Consider the following 19,910-nt stretch of genomic DNA (forward strand, 5'->3'; position numbering starts at 1 on the left):
ACAGTAAACACTGGAAGGTCACAGCAGGTCTCTTAGTGTCTGTGAGAATGCACAGATTAACAGAACCCTGCCCATAAGGAACTGATGAAGCAGCTCCAGCTGAAACCATGGTATACTGCACGTTCTAGCAGATTCTAATCGACCTTGCTTTCCTTTGGAGTAATTTTTCCTCTCTTTTTACTTCTCAAGAGCATTGTTAGCTTTTGGGTTATAACTGGCATTGGAATAGATCAAAGGCTTCATAACATTGAGCCAAACCAGTTATTAAGAACATGGCAAAGCTATTAAACAAATGTTTTAGTATTCTGGATTCTTTCGGGATATTTCAGATTCTTTCTTTCCACGGAGGGCTTGAGATAAAATCACCAGGAATCATTAAGCAAATACTTGGAGTAAAACTGAGGCATGGAATTTGATGTCCCTCTGTCTCTGATGGGCTGTTGATATGATCAAAATTCCCCCTCGAGTGCATTTTTCTCAGATTTGAAGCTGAACACATTGCTACCTACATTGCATTGCAGGAATAGGACAGTGAGGTTAATGACCTCCCCGAATCCAACCCAGCACAAAGTATAGTAGTAAGTATTTGAGTCTCTCACTGATCTTACTCGTGGGTCAAATATGTATTCGTGAGGAGAGTTTTATTAATTTTACATCATGAATGAATAAGGTTGTTGAGAAACAGAACATAGTACAACTATCAGGGGAGAAACAATTGCAAAAAAAGGCTAGTCATCTCAACAAATTGTCATACACTGTAAGAACCCATTTACTGTAACCCAGGAGTGTCCCAACCTTTTTACGTGCGGGGCCACATTACAATTTTTGCCCTACATTGGGGGCTGGTGAGCAAATTTCAGAAAGATAAAGGCACTAAAAATTTATCTTACTATCAGAACAACAACAAATGTGCATTTTTGTGAAGAAGCTTTAAATAAGAAGACTAGTTTATAGACTAATTTTCTCGTCACTAGATTGAACACTGATTTAGGACATACATGGCATTGTTTTTGCTGCCATTTGTAGTCAATCTCTGCCTGCACACTTGATGTAGCGATGCTGAGTATTCCAGATAGATGTCTGTCTGTCAGGAGAGTTCTTGATTTCTCTCCCCACCCTCATCCCACGCTCTCTCTGTATGTCTCTCCGTCTCCCTTTTCCCCCTCTCCCTCTCATCCTTTCTGTCTCTCTCTCCCCCATCTCTGTTTCTCACTCCTCCCCTCTCTGTCTCTCTCCCTCTCTGTCTCTCTCTACCAAACTCTTTGTCTCTCTTTCCCCCTCGCTCCCCCCTCTCCGTCTCTCTCTCTGCCACCTCTCTCCATCTCTCTCTCCCCCCTCACTCTGTCCCTCATCCCTTTCTCTCTCTCTCCCCTCTCTACCCCATCTCTCTCTCTCTCCCCCCACCTCCCGTCTGTCTCTCTCCCCTCTCTCTGCTTCTCTCTCCTCCCCTTTCTCTGTCTCTCTCTGGCTCTCTCCCCCATCTCTCTGTCCCTGTGTCTCCCTCACTCTGTATTTCCCGCTCCCTGCTCCCTGCTCCCTGCTCCGTGTTCCCCGTTCCCTACCTGCTACCTGCTCCCCGCTCTCCGCAGCAGCCATTCCCACTGCTGGATACTTACCCTGTCTGTTTTATTTAAGTTGAGGTGAGTGGCAGCGGGAACCTGCTGAGTGTGCAGGATACAGGACATTTACTGATGTGTGAAAAAGCAACAGGGGAGCCGATCCCAGGGCGCCTGTGCTGCATTCCATCAATGAGCACTATTGCTGCCCGGGCAGCACCTGTCAGTCACAGGGAGTGACCAATCACAGACAGGGGTCCCTTGCCCATCAGAAGCATGTCCCGCCTACCCCCTCTGACGTACAGGGGAGCCACCAATCAGAGACGAGCCACAGGCAGATTGGTGGGCTGGATGGAAACCTTCAGCAGGCCGGATTCTGGCCTGTGGACCATATGTTGGACAACTCTACTGTAACCTGTCGATGCTACAGATTTAGAATTATAGAATCATAGAATGTTACAGAACAGAAGGAGGCCATTCGGCCCGACATGTCAGTGCCAGCTCTCTGTAAGAGCAACTCAACTAGTCCCACTCTCCCGCCTTTACCCATAGCCCTGCAAATCTTTCCTCTTCTGATATTTATCCAATTCCCTTTTGAAAGTCATCATTGAATCGACCTCTATCGCACTCACAGGCTGTGCATTCCACATGCTAACCACTCGCTGCATGAAAGAAGTTTATCCTCATGTCGCCATTGCTTCTTTTGCCATTCACTGTAAATTGGCGACCTCTGATTCTCAATCCTTCCACCAACCAGAACCCTTTCCCATATCTACCCTGTCCGACCCCTCATGATTTTGAACAGCTCTATCCAGTCTCCTCTTATCCATGTGTGATGGAATCAGTGGTTGCAAAGCTTTTCTTTAGACCTGAGGGGGAAACTAGAATTGAAACAGAAAATAGAACTGAAACAGAAACTGAAGCTGAAAAAACAACTTCAGGTGTCCAGGGAAACTGACACTGGGTAGAACGAGATAAAAGGAGACAGAGTCCTTCCCAGACCAGGCAGACGTAGAACACCAGCAAGCAGAAGAAAGCAAAGACTGAATCCAGGAGCTGTTTCTGTTACTTAAAGTAGATGACTAACCAGACCCAACCAAACAGTGCACAGGTTGTCACTGAAAGACCTGGATAAAGGGAAAACTGGTAAATCTCTGCCATCAAGACTTCTGTGCTGTAACCATTCTATGATTCTTTAAGACTGTCATGAGCAGAGCTGAGGAGGTTCTGGACAAGTGCTCCGTGTGGTGAAGACCACACCTGGGGAGTTCAAATTGAAAGGGAATGGCTGTCGGAAGAAGAACAGTGAATAAATCCTTCAAAAAGGAACTGAAAATCTACCTAAGGAACTTCCAAGTTGTGAAGAACTGTGACTGTAATTATTGCCATATGTGCTGGATTGATTGTCCATTGAAACTGTGAGACCCATCTCTGTTGTATCTGATAGTTAAGGTTTAATTTGTAATATATATATTGACCTTAGATCGTCTGTTGCTTCATATTTAATTTATGTTCACTTTGGTTTGAAATCTTGAAATAAAAGTGAAATCTTATACATTTGATTTAGTTTCCTCAATTGGGCCAATCAGTGGGATTCGATTCTTTTCATTTTTCGGTGGTCAATTACTCAAGGAACAATCCCAGCTTCTCCAGTCTATCCACTGAACTGATGTCCCTCATCCCTGGAACCATTCTTGTAAATCTTTTCTGCACGCTCTCTAATGCCTTCACATACTTCCTAAAGTGTGGTGTCCAGAATTGGATATAATACTACAGCTGAGGCTGAACTAGTGTTTAATACAGACTGATCAGAACTTTCTAGATTTTGTACTCTATGCCCCTTCTTCATAAAGTCCAGGATCCAGTATGCTTTATTAAACACTTTCTCAACCTGTGCTGCCGCCTTCAATAACTTGTGCACATCTACCCCCAGGTCCCCTCTGCTCCTGCACTCCTTTTAGAATTGTATCCTTTATTTTATACTTCCTCACCTCGCTCTTCCTACCAAAATGAATCACTTCATATTTCTCTATTAAATTTCATCTGTCACTCATCTGCCCATTCCACCAGCCTGTCTATGTCCTCTTGAAGTTTATTACTATTCTCCTCACAGTTCACAATACTTGCAAGTTTGTGACATCTACAATTTTTGAAATTGTGCCCTGTACACCCAAGTCTAGGTCAATTATAAAGATCATGAAAAGTAGGGGTCCTAATATGATCCCTGGGGAACCTCACTATGTATATTCCTCCAGTCCGAAAAACAATTATTCACCACTACTCTCTGTTTCCTGTCACTCAGCCAATTCTGTATCCATACTGCCACTGTCCCTTTTATTCCATGTTTCTAACTTTGCTGACAAGCCTGTTTTGTGGCAGTTTATCAAATGCCTTTTGGAAGTCCACATCAACCACAATGACCTCATCAACCCTGTCCTGTTACCTCATCAAAAAATTGAAGCAAGTTTGTTCAACATGATTTGCCTTTAACAAATCCATGCTGAATTTCCTTAATTAATCCAAGTTTGTCTGCTAATTGTATTCCAAAATATTGTTTCTAAAAGCTTTCCGACCACCGAGGTTAATCTGACTGGCCTGCAGTTGCTGGTCTTATCCTTACACCCTTTTTGAACAAGGGTAAAACATTTGCAATTCTCCAATCCTCTGGCATCACACCTGTATCTAATGAGGATTGGAAGATTATGGTCAGCAATTACCACCTTTACTTCCCTGATTATTCTTGGATGGATCTCTTCAGTCCTGGTGACATTTCAACTTGAAGTACAGCCAGCCTATCTCTTTATGAATTTTTAGTCCATCCAGTGTCTGAACTAGCTCCTCTTTCAATATGTCTTGGCAGCATCTGCTTCCTTGGTAAAGACAGCAGCAAAGTACTCATTTAGTACCTCAGCCATGCACCCCCCTGCCTCCATGTATAAATCCCCCTTTAGACCCCTAATTGGCCCCACACCTTCTTTTATCAGCCTTTTACTATTTATGTGCCTACAGAAGACTTTTGGATTCCTCTTTATGTTAGCTGCCAGTCTCTTCTCTTACTCTCTCTTTGTTTGTCTTATTTTTTTTCACTTCCCCTCACCTATATTCAGCCTGGTTTTCAATTACATTATCCATCTGACATCTGTCATATGCACACTTTTTCAGCTTCATCTCACTCTGTATCTCTTTCGTTGTCCAGGGAGCTCTGGATTTATTTGCCCTCCATTTCCTCCTTGTGGAAATATACCATGACTGTACCTGAACAATCATCTCTTCAAAGGCAGACCCATTATTCTGTTACAGTTTTGCCGATCAGCTTTGATTCCAGTTTACCTGGGCCAGATCCATTCTCTCCCCAATGAAGTTGGCCCTCCCCCAATTAATTATTTTTACACTTGATTGCTCCTTGTCCTTTTCCATCATTAACTTAAAGCTTATGATGATCATGATCACTGTCTCCTAAATGCTCCCCTACTGACACTTGATCCACTTGACCCTCCTCATTTCACAGAACCAGACCCAGCAATGCCTCCTTCCTTATTGAACTGGAAGATAACTTCAGAAACTCTTCCCTCATTTGCCCTTTACACTATTACTATCCTAGTCTATATTAGGATAATTAAATTCCCCCATTATAACTGCTCTATAATTCTTAACCTATCTGTAATTTCCTTGTAAATTTATTCCTCTATATATTTCCTACAATAGATAGCCTATATAATACACGCAGTAGTGTAATGGTACCTATTCTTGCTAAGCGCTAACCAAATAGATTCTGACCTTGACCCCCTCTGGGACATCCTCTCTCTCCAGCACTATAATGTTCTCCTGAATCAATACTGCTGTCCATCCTCCTTTCTTTCCTTCCATATCTATCCTGAACACCTTGAACTGGATTTTATGCAGCTGGCTGGGGTCCTGATGCTGGGCCCAAAAGGCAAGGGAACAATGCCTTGGCCCTTTCGGAGAGCCCAGACTGCATTTTATAGCGCTCGGGCAATTATGACGTCATAGTTTGCTTCTTTTGAAATGCTGAGAAACTAACTCCACATGAAATGTTTTATCAGTTTAACTCAGCTTTTAATTCACAGAGCAACAACTTACAAGGAGTCAGTGATTTGAAGGACTCTGATTGTGAAATTATTTTAGTCGTTGTGGAATATGTGAGCAGGAAATGAAGCTGCTGTTGTGTGTGCTGGTAACAACCTAAAGACATCTGTAGCACCAAGAGTGATGGAAAATTACTGAATGACGTTTAAAACAGATGAGCAATGTCGGGGAAGATCTTAACTCGATGGTTTGAACAAAGAATTAGACTCCCAGATGGACAATTGTAGTATAAGGTGGATTTTGATAGGACAGTAAGATCTTGTCAAAAGAATAGCCAGCCCACCTTGGAAAGAAGAACATAAGAATCATTATAAAGAATGATTTGGTGCTTCAACCGGGCAACTTGGTCAGTTGCTGAAGAATATGACAACAGGAGGTGACCGCTCACTGAGTGATTGTATGTATAACTTCTCGTTAATGTATTTGTGACTAGCGGGTGTATTACGTTGATAATTGGAATTCCTACCCAACCTAGTAAAAACGTTAGAGTTTAATGTGGTCATTGAGTGTTGTTTCATTATTTCGCATAATTGTCTTATCCAAACCGTTCAGTAACCTGTCAAGGATAGAAGTTTACATCTTATAGTGGAGAGGGACTTGCATGAGTGAGTTTGTGATTAGCACACCGGGTATAGAAATGGTACTAAAATGTTTTGTGTTCTAAGAGAAAGAAGGAACTTGCACTGATAAAGCGTCTTATGTGTCCTCAGGACATCCCAGAGTGCTTTATGGTGAATGAAGTACATTTGAAGTGTAGTCACTGTCATAATGTCGGAAACATATCTGCCAATTTGTATCAGCATGGTCTCCCAAAGAGAAGATAAATGATGGTCCCAACCGATGAGAAACTGCACAGGAAGGCAGATTAGTGGATTTGCAAAAAAAAGTGTTGTCTCCAACAACTGGGTCTCTCCGGCTGAAACATTCCAAGACCTTACAGTGTAAAGCAGTTATTGATGGACTGGGGGCAATTAATACCACAATGATTTGCCTGGGCCTCCAGAAAGCATGGTCGCCTTCCAAGCAGTTGACCTGGGTTTAATTCTCAGCCATCACATTTCTTATTTTCTACTTGAGGATGAAAGGTTCCACTAATGAGGCTGATTGTAACCAGTTCTGACAATTGCTGCCTAGGGGTTTTATTTAAAAACCTGATTTTCAAAGTGCCACAGATAAATGCTTGCAATGGTAAAGTTTATCTGCCAGCAATCCATTACATGCTAACAGGCTACACTGCTCCCCAAGTCCATGCAACGAGCTCTCACTGTCCAAAGTAGGAGTTTCAGAGAATGAAAGCTTAAGCAACATCAATGGTATTTTTGCATTAAATTAGAACAGCACTGGCAACCAAATCTTCTTAACACTGCATTATTCTTTTTGTGAGGTTTGTGCAAGAAATATAGCAAAAGGATAACCAGGACAGGAATTATAAAATCATAGAATGGTTACAACACAGAAGGAGGACATTCGGCCCATCATGTTCCTGTCGGCTCTCTGGGAGACCAGCTCAGCTCGTCCCAGCCCACTGCCTTTTCCCTGTAGCCCTGCAAATCCTTTTTCTTACCTTTTGAAGACCATGATTGAATCTGCTTCCACCACAGTTTCAGGGAGTGCATTCCAGATCCTAACCACTCGCTGTGCAAAAATGTTTTTCCTCATGTCACCTCTGGTTCTTTTGCCAATCACTTTAAATCAGTGTTCTCTGGTTCTTGATTCTTCTGCCAATGGGAACATTTGCCAGCTTGCCAGTATGAATGCGCACTTGTGGTCACCATGCAATGACATCCTCACCTCTCAATAGCCATCTCCATTCACCCGAACAGTATCCTGATCCCTCCCACCAGCCCAGCTTCAATTGCCATTTCAGACCGCTCGACTGCTTGCTCTCTGTCACGCTGCTTCATTCCCTCAGCCACTCGCTCCCCCAACCCCAGCTATTTGCTCCCCTCAGCTACTCGCTCCTGCCTCACTGGCCGCTCTCGCCCCTCAGCCGCTCACTCCAGGCCTCCTCGTTTCCCTGCTCTCAGCCACTCGCTCCCGCCCTTGCCGCTTCTCCCTCTCAGCCACTCACTCCATGCCTTGCTGCTGCTCCCCCTTCCCCTCAGCCGATTGATCTGTGAACATATACCACCAGGTCTCTCTGCTCCTGCACTCCCTTTAGAATTGTATCCTTTATTTTACTTGATTACACAATGAATATCCAATGGAGTCAATCGGGTTCTCAATATGAGGACAATGCTTTTGCTGGAAAGTTGAAGCTATATTCAGCACATTGGTACATCATGCAGTTACTGACAAGGTGCTGAAAGAGTGGCATTTCTGTCTGAGGTGTTGTATTTGAGATGGCAATGGTGGGCAAAAAGGGAAGAAAATGAAAAGATTCTCAAAATGATCCTTTATAAACCTTACAAGATGCTTGGAATGTTTTGACTGTGAACATTTTGTTGAAATTTAGTTCCTTTCCTTGCATGCTTTCAATTTTCTGTCTATTTAGATTTTTTTATTTGAATATTTCAGTCCATCAATGCTTTTAAATTCCATAAAAAAGGTGCTTCAGGATAGGCTGCAGAATTAAAATGCTGTATAGGGGATGCTGTTGTCAGTTGTGTGATGGTGGTGCAGTGGTAAGCCTGGTTGCCTTCCAAGCAGTTGACCTGGGTTCGATTCCCAGCCATCACATTGTTTGCTGTTTACTTGAGGATAAAAAAATCCACTGAAATGTTCAACTGTAGATAGTTCTGGCAATTGGTGTCCTGGAGCTTTGTTCAGCAACCTCATTTTCAAAGTGCCACATATGAATGCTTGCAATGATAAAGTCTATCTGCAAGTAATCCATTCCAACCTAACAGGTGACACTGCTACCCAAGTCCATGCAGTGAGCTCTCACTGTCCAAAGATATCAAAGGAGGAGCTGGGGCATCTCCGGAGAATAAAACAGTGCGTTTTCAGAGGATGGAAGTTTTAAAAACATCATTGGGACTTTCCAATAAGGGGCGGCACAGTGGCGCAGTGGTTAGCACTGCAGCCTCACAGCTCCAGCGACCCGGGTTCAATTCTGGGTACTGCCTGTGTGAAGTTTGCAAGTTCTCCCTGTGTCTGTGTGGGTTTCCTCCGGGTGCTCCCGTTTCCTCCCACATGCCAAAGACTTGCTGGTTGATAGGTAAATTGGCCATTATAAATTGCCCCTAGTATAGGTAGGTGGTAGGGAAATATAGGGACAGGTGAGGATGTGGTAGGAATATGGGATTAGTGTAGGATTACTATAAATGGGTGGTTAATGGTCGTCACAGACTCGGTGGGCCGAAGGGCCTGTTTCAGTGCTGTATCTCTAAATCTAAATCAAAACGTGATGAAAGGTCACAGACCTGAAATGTTAACTCTCTTTCTCTCTCCACAGATGCTGATAGACCTGCTGAGTCTTTCCAGCACTTTCTGTTTTTATTTCCGATTTCCAGCATCTGCAGTATTTTGCTTTTATTATATAGGGGTTTTGCAGTTGAGGTCTGGGAATTACTCCTTGAGAGGACAGTGATAGACAAAGTGAGATCCCAAAAGGAACCTTTACATACCTTCCAAAATTAATTTAATTGTGAACATTGTGAAATGTTGAAATTTTAGTCTAATTCCTTGCAAGCTTTTATTTTTCTGTCTGTCCTGATTTTGGATAGAGGAATAGAGTACAAAAGCAAGGAAATTATGATGCACCTTTATAAAACACTGGTTCAGCCTTAACTGGAGAATTGAGTCCAGTTCACTGTAGTGCACTTTATTAAGGATGAGAAGGCTTTAAAGGGGGTGCAGAAAAGTTTAACGAGAATGGTTCCAAAGATGTGGGACCAGTTATGTGGATAGATTGAAGAAACTCGGATTGTTCTCCTTAGAGGAGAGAAGGTTGAGAGGAGATTTGATAGAAGTATCCAAATCATGAGAGGCCTTGACAGAATAGATAGAGATAAATGGTTCCCATTGTTGGAAGGATGCAGAACCCGAGGACATTGATTTAAGGTGATTGGTATCAGAATCAATGGTGACAAAAGGAAAAACCTTTAATGAACTGAATGGTTAGGATCTGGAATGCACTGTCTGAGTGTGGTAGAGGCAGATTCAATCATGGCTTCAAAAGGGAATTGGATGAGCACCTGAAAAGAAAGGTTATGGGGCACCAATTGCCCGAACTGGCTACTATCAGACCTGTTGGTGGATCTTTTCATCTACAAGTCGATAGTAAATAATGCAATTGATAGGAATTGAACCAAGGTCAACGACTTAAAATGCAACCATGCTTACCACTGCACCATCATCACACAACTGATACAGGTGCTACAGGGAAAGGGTATGGGAGTGGGACTAGCTGAGTTTCTCTTGCAGAGAGCCAGCACAGACACAACAGGCTGAATGGCCTCCTTCTGTGCTGTAACCATTCTATGATTCGATTCTATTTTAGTTCATCAATGCTTTAAATTGCATAGAAAATGATGTTTCAGAGCAGGCTGCAGGAGTATTCTGCTGCTACGAACTGCTGCTGTCAGTTGTGTGATGGTGGTGCAGTGGTAAGCATGAGTGCCTTCCAAGCTTCATGTGTCCATAATTCTTTGAAGAGTAGTCAAAGCCATGCATTTACGAAAAGTATCAATGTTTTGTTTTAGTTTAGTTTAGTTTAGAGATACAGCTCTGAAACAGGCCCTTCGGCCCACCGAGTCTGTGCCGACCATCAACCACCCATTTATACTAATCCCATATTCCTACCACATCCCCACCTGTCCCTATATTTCCCTACCACCTACCTATACTAAAGACAGAGCTAAATTGTGGCGAGTCGAAGAGACTTAGTAGTTGGCAGGAAAAAAGACAGAGGCGCAAGGGGAGAGCCAACTGTGCAACAGCCCCAACAAACAAATTTCTCTGCAGCACCTGTGGAAGAGCCTGTCACTCCAGAATTGGCCTTTATAGCCACTCCAGGCGCTGCTTCACAAACCACTGACCACCTCCAGGCGCGTATCCATTGTCTCTCGAGATAAGGAGGCCCAAAAGAAACCTATACTAGGGGCAATTTACCTATCAACCTGCAAGTCTTTTGGCTGTGGGAGGAAACCGGAGCACCCGTAGAAAACCCACACAGACACAGGGAGAACTTGCAAACTCCACACAGGCCATACCCAGAATTGAACCCAGGTCGCTGGAGCTGTGAGGCTGCGGTGCTAACCACTGCGCCACTGTGCCACCCTATCCAAAACATGTTAAAACTTACATGAGTTTGAGGAACCAGTGCTGAGCTCCACAAATCTGCGGCACAATGTATGCACAGGAGGGATACAGAGAGAGTGAGTTACATGATCATGACACAAAAGCCACGAAAGACAGCATGCCCCACATCTCTTCTGCCCCAAACACCGAAAAAGATAAATTCAAATTCTTCAGCAGACAGGAGAGAGCCAGCTATTATTTGGAAAATGTAGGTCATGCCTGACGAACATGACTGAAGTTTTTGATGAGGTGACTAAAGTAACGTACAGGGCGATGTCTATGCATGTTATTTATGTGGGATCTATGTGGCCTTCTCCCAATGTTTTGTAGCATGTATACTGATACACCAGTAGAGGGTGTTCTATTCCTTCCATCATTATCTATTTACTTAGTGATTTTCATGCCCAAAGAGGCCTTTCTACCAGCAGAGGGCACATTGTCATGTTATCGACAAACTTAGAGTCCAGTTAACAACAAAAATACCCACATTAGACCCAGATTCGTACTTGTTCCTTAACAGGAGCCAGTAAGCTAAAATCCCAGTCCTAAATGGTTCAATCTTTGCTAGTTTAACACCTTGTGTATCTTTTTGATGTGGGTGAAGAAGAATCATATTTAATTGTGCACTAATGTCAATTTGGATTTTGAGGTATTTGCCTGACTCCAGTTGTAAGTGTTCTCACACTGCGAGTCATCCTAGCCAATGGCACTGACCTCACTATTCACAAAGACTTGCTCTGTGCTTGGTTCATCATGTACTGCTCCAGCAGTCTGTCTGTGTGCAGGAGATTCTTTTCCACACAGTTTCCCTGCAAAATGGTTGATTTTGCTGCACTTGCTGTACTTTTGCCCAGGGGCAGGCACACTTCTCTTCTGTGGAACTCGTCTCTCTTCCCCCAGTTCCAGCCCTCATGAATCTTTGGCAAGCTTCTGGTATCGCCACATGAAGTTTTCCCCATAATGCCTTCAGGTCTCAGAATCACAGAATTGTTACGGTACAGAAGGAGGCAATTCAGCCCATCGTGTCTGCACTGGTTCTCTGAAAGAGCAACTCCCTCAGTTCCATTCCCCTGCCTTCTCCCCGTAACCCTGCACATTCTTCCTTTTTATATAACTGTCTAATTCCCTTTTGAATGCTTCAATTGAACCTGCCTCCACCACACACTCAGGCAGCGCATTCCAGACCTTAACCACTCACTGTGTGAAAAAGATTTTCTTCATGTCACTTTTGCTTCTCTTACCCAATACTTTAAATCTGTGCCCTCTCGTTCTCGATCCTTTCATGAGTGGGAACAGTTTCTCTCTATCCACTCTGTCCAGACCCCTCATGATTTTGAATACCTCTATCAAATCACCTCTCAGCCTTCTCTTCTCCAAGGAAAACAGTCCTAACTTCTCCAATCTATTTTCATAACTGAAATTCCTCATCCCTGGAACCATTCTCATGAATCTTTTCTGTACTCTCTCTAATGCCCTCACATCTTTCCTCAAGCGCGGCGCCCAGAATTGGAAGCAATACTCCAGCTGAGACCGTTCAACATAACTCTTTGCTCTTGTACTCTATGCCCCTATTAATAAAGCCCAGGATATTATATGCTTTATTAACTGCTCTCTCAACCTGTCCTGCCACCTTCAATGACCTATGCACATATACACCTAGGTCAGTCTGCTCCTGCACTCCCTTTAGAGTTGTACCCTTTGTTCTATATTGTCTCTCCATGTTCTTTCTACCAAAATGAATCCCTTCACATTTGTCTGTATTGAACTTCATCTGCCACCTGTCTGCTCATTCTACCAACTTGTCTATGACCTTTTGAAGTTCTACACTATCCTCCTCAAGGTTCACAATGTTTTCAAGTTTTGTGTCATCTGCAAACTTTGAAATTGTGCCCTGTACACCAAGGTGTAGGTCATTAATCTACATCAGGAAAAGCAATGGTCCCAACACTGACCCCTGGGAACTCCACTACAAACCTTCCTCCAGCCTTTCATTCACCACTACTCTGTTTCCTGCCACTCAGCCAATTTTGTATCCATGTTGCTACTGTCCCTTTTATTCCATGAGCTACAAGTTTGCTCACAAGCCTATTGTGTGGCACTTTACCAAATGCCTTTTGAAAGTTCATGTACACCACATCAACAGCGTTGCCCTCATCACCCCTCTCTGTTACCTCCTCAAAAAACTCCAACAAGTTAGTTAAACATGATTTTCGCTTAAGAAATCCATGCTGGCTTTCTTAATTAACTCGCATTTGTCCATGTGACTATTGATTTTGCCCAAAATTATTTTTTCTAGAAGTTTTCCACTACCAAAGTTAAACTGACTGGCCTGTAGCTGCTGGGCTTATCTTTACACCCTTTTCTCCTTGTCTTTTTATACAGCATTCGCATTCTGCCTACTTGACTCGCTGACAATTTTAAGTTGTAGCACCTTGCTTTCCCCGGTGTGACACTCTCTTCCGTATTCAGCAAGGTTAGGTTAGCCTCTCGAAGCAGTCTCTCCTACAGCTTCATATCCGCAATCTAAAGCATGACTTGTTCTCAGACTGTCTCATCAAGCATTATCAAGTGCAAATCGCACCCTTTGCTGAGTTTTTGTAGTGCTGTATGATACTAGTCATATTTATCACCAGTTCCTTGCATTCTCTTGTGGAACTTGGATCTCCGAAAGAGTATGTTCTTGCACAGATGACAGAACTAAGAGAACTTCATCAACATTGCTGCCATCTTGTCTCTGTCTCCAGCTTTGGCCATGTGGAGTAGACTTCATGCACTTCTTTCCCAATCCCAGTGAGAAGTGTTGCTACCTGCACGATTTCTGTCTCCTGGTTGAACTTCATTGCAGACAGGAGCTTTTACAGGCTCACTCTCATCTCTTCCACATGTCTGCTGCATTGGCACTGTGAATGTTGAGAGCTGGAGGTTGTAGTGTGACGCATGACACTAGTGTGACCGTGCTTTAGTTGTTAAGTAGATTTTTAAAACTTGCAGGCCATGGATACGTCCATTAAAAGGGAAAGATGTCTTAAACGATCACTACCATCGTGCCACCATGTGGCGACACATCTTTAAAGATGCGTCAAAGCCATGCATTTCAGAAAAGTAGCAATGTTTTTCAAATAACTAAAACTTGTAGAAACAGTGATAAATTGCAGGAGCCGGTGATGAACTCCCTAGCCTATGCGCATGGACTGCAGCGGTTCAAGAAGGCAGCTCACCACCACCTTCTCAAGGGCAATTAGGGATGGGCAATAAATGCTGGCCTGGCCAGCGACGCCCACATCCCATGAATGAATAAAAAAACCCAAAAAGCAGTCAGACATGAGGAAGAAAGAAAGAGAGAGAGAGTTGTGACAATGACACAGTGGCCATGCTTCCCACTTTCCACTTCAGGATGAAAAGATCCACTATAATCAGGTCTGACAATTGTTGCACAAGGGGCTTTGCTTAACAACCATACTTTCAAAGTGTCACATATGAATGCTTGCAATGGTAAAGTCCATCTGCCAGCAATCCATCACATGCTAACAAGCTACACTGCGTCAATGCAATTACTTCTCACTACGCAAAGATATCAAAGTAAGAGGTGAGGCCGTCTCCTGGGAATGAAAAACAGTGTTTGAGCAGATGGAGACTTTTGCAAAATCATTGCGGCTTTTGCAGGTGCGGTCTGGGGATTGATCCCTGAGAGGGCTACGGTTAACATTATTGGAAGAATGTGAAAAGAATCCCAAAATGAGTCTGTACATGCTTTGCGAGATGCCTGAATTGATTTGGCTGTGAGTGTTCTGGTGCAGATTTTTCAGACAGTGGCGAAGCAATGGTCCTCGCCGCTGGCCTTGAAGAAAGCTGCACATTATAATCTACCGATTTCTGTGGCTCAGATTTCCCCTTTGCCGGTGGCAATTTATATTTAACACCAAATCACAGCAGTGATGCCAGCAAGCAGAGAAACAGCCAATCACAGTAAAGTATTCAAACTCAGAAAAGCAGGAAGTTAGAAGCACTGAAACAGGCCCTTCAGCCCACCTATGCCGACCAAGAACCACCCACTTATACTAACCCTACAGTAATCCCATATTCCCTACCACCTACCTACACTAGGGGCAATTTACAACGGCCAATTTATCTATCACCTGCAAGTCTTTGGATGTGGGAGGAAACCGGAGCACCCGGCGAAAACCCACACAGACACAGGGAGAACTTGCAAACTCTGCACAGACAGTACCCAGAATTGAACCCAGGTCCCTGGAGCTGTGAGGCAGCGGTGCTAACCACTGCGCCGCCCATAATTATTGTGCAATTTTAATTTAAATTATCTGATAGCAAAAGAGATTGCATTAAGATAGCAGCTAAAATAATGATAAATAAATTTATAAAAAAGATGAAAATATTTTTGAAAATTTGCAGAATTTTCTATTATTTTGGAGGAATTTGACTTTGCATAAATATCAAATTACCTTCTCAGGGCCAGTGCAGGTATGCCAGTATGTATTATGAACTTTGCATCAACTTTAGGAATCCATGCATGCATAGAAGTTAGTACGCTGTTAAATGTTCAGTTTCACCTCATTCAACAATGTGTAACTCTTTCAAGGGATTTTTACAGCTAAACCAACAGTATAAGAGTGAATGTTGTCATCAATTCATAAGATTTCCCATTGATTTCAGTCTCGGGGGGTGTGGGGTGTCCCTCCATTGTGCTCCATCTGGAGGAAAGTAGACACACAATCAGCAACTTCTGGATTTCTGCATTATTCTGTGAAAATGTGGACTCCCGAACTTGCTGTCAATTTCAGTGGAGTGTTCCAAGGGTTTATTTTGTACTAAGAACTTAGTGTTTAGAACTTACTATGTGTTTTAAAAACTGAGAAAAGGATTTTTTGCTCATTTGACATTGACCTGCCAACAGCTGAAATTTTTGCATGTTGACTCCACACAAAAGAATTGGAAAGCAGGCAATTTCAAGGAAACAGCAAAAGGTTTAGAACTCCTCAGAGCAACACTTTGAATGACAGAGGAAACTCTCTGTCTGGTCATATGATCGGCATTTTGCTTTCATTTTGGACTTTTAAAACCAGTGAATTGGACAAAGAGCAAGTTTTTGAAATTTGGCCATGACCTGCCTGGAGAGAGAGAAAGTCCCTCTCTGTAGAGGAAGACTGCATCTCCAGAGAAGAGACCTCTGTATGTCAGAGGTAGCAGATTCCTATTGCCTCCTGTCTTTCAAGAATCCCTGCATTAAGAGTGGTCCCTGCTGCCTCCTGTATTTTGGGAAATCCTGAAATCTGAAGAAGGATTCTATAACTATACTGCTGTTGTGAGACATAGGCAGACTGGTTGCTATACCCCTGCTGAAAGACCTGCGAAGTCTGCTGCAGATGAAATGCCTTGAATGCCTACCCATCACAGACTGTTCATCAGCCTTGCCCGGAGAGACTTCAAGTGGCATCCGACAATTCGTCTCTGGGACACCTCACTGAACCGAAAATATCATCAGAATGTGACAAATTTAATTATTTTAATTTTCCTTTTTATTCCTAAGAAACAGCTGTAAACCAAAAACCCTTTTTCCCCAGTTAACCGGTCTTTAAACGTAGGCATGTGTGCCTGAGGACTAGGAAGAATAAGGAGTTTTAAAATCGTTTAGTTCAGAGATACAGCACTGAAACAGGCCCTTCGGCCCACCGAGTCTGTGCCGACCATCAACCACCCATTTATACTAATCGTACACTAATCCCATATTCCTACCACATTCCCATCTGTCCCTATATTTCCCTACCTATACTAGGGGCAATTTATAACAGCCAATTTACCTACCAACAAGTCTTTTGGGTGTGAGAGGAAACTAGATCACCTGGAGGAAACCCACACAGACACAGGGAGAACTTGCAAACTCCACGCAGGCAGTACGCAGAATCAAACCCGGGTTACTGGAGCTGTGAAGCTGCAGTGCTAACCACTGCACCACTGTGCCGCCCAATATTGATTTATCTCATTCTTATTTAAGACTTGGTTTATTAATAAATAGTTAATTGTGTTCTTGATTAAAGAAACCTGGTTGGTGTGCTTTATTCTGGGGGACAAATGGAGACAAATAGACTGTTTTTCGGCTAGTGGGAAAATTTATTGATATGCTGTGACCCATGGAGAAGTGGGACTGAATTAACAGGGCACGGCTCCCGCTCAGTTGTAACAGGAGTCATGATGAAAAATGGTGACAGTTGCACCATCATTACCACACAAAATCAAGGTGCTTGTTGAAATTTTAATCTCTTTTCCTTGTATACTTTCTATTATCTGTCTATTTGAGTTTTATGCGAAATGTTCAGTTCATCAATGCTTTTGAATTGCACTAAAAGGTGCTGCAAGGCAGGCTGCAGAATTACTCTGCTGTATAACAGCTCTTGCTTTTAGTTGTATAATGGTGGTGCAGTGGTAAGATTGATTGCCTTCCAAGCGGTTGACCTGGGTTCAATTCCCAGCCATCACATAACTTTTAAGCAATCTATTTGAGGATGAAAAGATCCACTAATGAATGATTGTAACTGCGTCTGACAATGGCTGCCACGTGGCTTTGTTGAACAACTTTATTTTCAAAGTGCCACAGATGAATGCTTGCAGTGGGGACTTCTATCTGCCAGAAAACCAGGACTATCTAACAGGCTAAAGTGCTACCCAGGTCCATGCAATGAGCTCTCACAGACCAAAGATATCACAGTTGGAGCTGGAACCATATCCTGGGAATAAAACAGTGCACATTCAGAGGATGGAGGCTCTGGGAATTTTGTCTTTGAGAGGACTAAGGTTGTCTTCATTGCAAGAATGAGAAGAATCCCAAATTGAGCCTTTATGTACTTTGCGAGATGCTTGAATTGATTTGACTGATCATTCTGCTGCAGCTTTTTCTGACAGTGGAGAAGCAATGGTGACCTCGAAGAAAGCTGCACATCATGATCTACCGATCTCTGTGGTGTGATTTCCCCTTTCTTGATGGCAGTTTAAATCTGACGTCAAGTCACAGTGGTGATCTCAGCAAGAGGGAAAGCAGCCAATCATACAGAAATATTCACAGAGAGCAAACCAAGAAGTTGAAATTATTTGTAATTTTTAATTTTTGGAAAATAAATGGTTATGCTTGGATTGAAAGAAGATAAAATAGGGTTAAGCAATTCAAAAAAGAAGAAAAATTATTATTTTACTGGTAAAGTGTGGAATTTCTATCATTCTGGAGGAATTTGAAATTATTTCTCAAGGCGAGTGAGGGTGTTTAGTAGTAATTATGAAGTTAGTACTCCTTTCAAATCCCAGTTACCCCTCAGTCAACAAGGTGTGACTTTTTCAAGGGTGTTTAGAGTGAGACAAACAGTATAAGAGTGGATGTTCTCATCAATTCACAAGATTCCCCATGGAGTGGGGGCTGGTTACTCAACAGCGCCCCATGTGGAGAAAAGTATACATGCTAACAGCAACTTCTGGATTTCCATGTTATTCTGTGCATAGACTCCCGAACTTGCTGCCAATTTCAGTGGAGTCATGCTGGCAAACGGTGACAGTTGCAACATCATTACCAACACAAAACCCAGGATCTTGTTGTCATTTTAGTCTCTCACCTTGCATGCTTTCCATTATCAGTCCATCAGACATTTATATGAAAAGTTCAGTTATCAATGCATTTTGTCACAAGAGCTTTGTTTTTCTTTTGTTGAAAGCTGGGAATTCTGTCAGTTTTGAAAGCTGGGAAAAGGGATTTTCTGTGAACACTGAATGCTGACACTTGGGGCTGAATTTTCTCAGCACCTCGATGCCATGGGTTGTGGCAGGGAGGCCGTAAAATGCTAGCAGGAGCGGCCCGCCTTGACCCATGATGCCATGAAGGCCCCACCAGATATTAGCGGCAGCGGCGAGGCCTCGGTACAATCCCCCCTCCCACCCCCATTAAATATTAAAATATTGAAATGAGTTAAATTAAAATGCAAATGAACCTACCTGTCACCGGTGGCTGTCCCACGCCAATTTTATGGCCAACCGGCCACAACTCGCACGTTGGAGTTCCGAGGTGAGACACTGGTGAGAAGGGCGGAAGGAATAAAATTATCAGGCAGTGGGGGGACTGGGAAAACTATTCCTATTAGTTGTGGGGATGGTGGGAAGGGGGTGAGGGTCAAAGATATTGAAGTCCGGTGGGTGGGGGGAAGTTCAGTATTTCATAAAGTGTATTTTTGGGGGGATAGGTCAATTTATGTGTTTCGGACTCAGTGGAGGGGGGGTGGTGATGCGAGAGGGGATTCACTGTTAAATTAAAAGATTGTTAATTTTTTTAAGCTCACCGGCACCTTTAAATATTTAAATATATCCTGAAGGGCTTGAAGCCCTTTAAAAATGGCTCCAGCGCTTGCACAATGACGCCAGACGCCGTTGCCCGGGACGTGGCGGCCGCCTCCTCTATGTCCTTGGGGGCGGCTACTCTGTCCTCTCTGTTTAAATCAGCCCCTGCCCGTAATATCGTGAGGGCTGTGCCACGGCACTTCCGTGTTGGAAGGCCGCCATCTTCACAGCGCACAGCCGAGAAACACGGCTGCTGGTAAAATTCAGCCCTGGGTGTTTGAGGTGTGCAGACTGCCATACCTATTTCCAAGCAATCAGGAAGATTTATGACTGTCCTATGACTTGACTGTTGGAAAAAAGTTAGTTTTGTTTTGAGATTGAATGAGACCAGTGAACTCTACAAGGAGTAGGCTTTGAAATCTTAGCTTTGCCCTGCCTGGAAAGATAGGAAGACCCAGAAAAGTGTTACCACTCTCTGAAAAAGAAGCCTTGCATCTCTTAGAAAGAAATTCTACATTTAAGGTGTGGCTTTGACCTGCCTGAAGAGAGGGAAAGACCCAAGAAAAAAGGAGTTGTTACACTCTGTGGAGGAACACTGCTTTGGAGAGAGGAAACCATGTGTTTCGGATGTGGTAGATTACTATTGCCTCCAGTCTCTCAAGAATCCCTGCCTCA

The 19,910-nt window shown here is 43.3% G+C and overlaps 1 non-coding gene across 1 annotated transcript; it reads left to right on the plus strand.

Moving 5' to 3' along the window:
* The first annotated feature begins 8,270 nt into the window (after positions 1–8,270).
* trnag-ucc (transfer RNA glycine (anticodon UCC)) lies at positions 8,271–8,342 on the plus strand. The gene has a single exon. It is a non-coding gene; the product is annotated as a tRNA-Gly (tRNA).
* Positions 8,343–19,910: the final 11,568 nt, after the last annotated feature.

The sequence above is a fragment of the Heterodontus francisci genome, chromosome 36, assembly GCF_036365525.1.
Source record: "Heterodontus francisci isolate sHetFra1 chromosome 36, sHetFra1.hap1, whole genome shotgun sequence".
NCBI lineage: Eukaryota > Metazoa > Chordata > Chondrichthyes > Heterodontiformes > Heterodontidae > Heterodontus > Heterodontus francisci.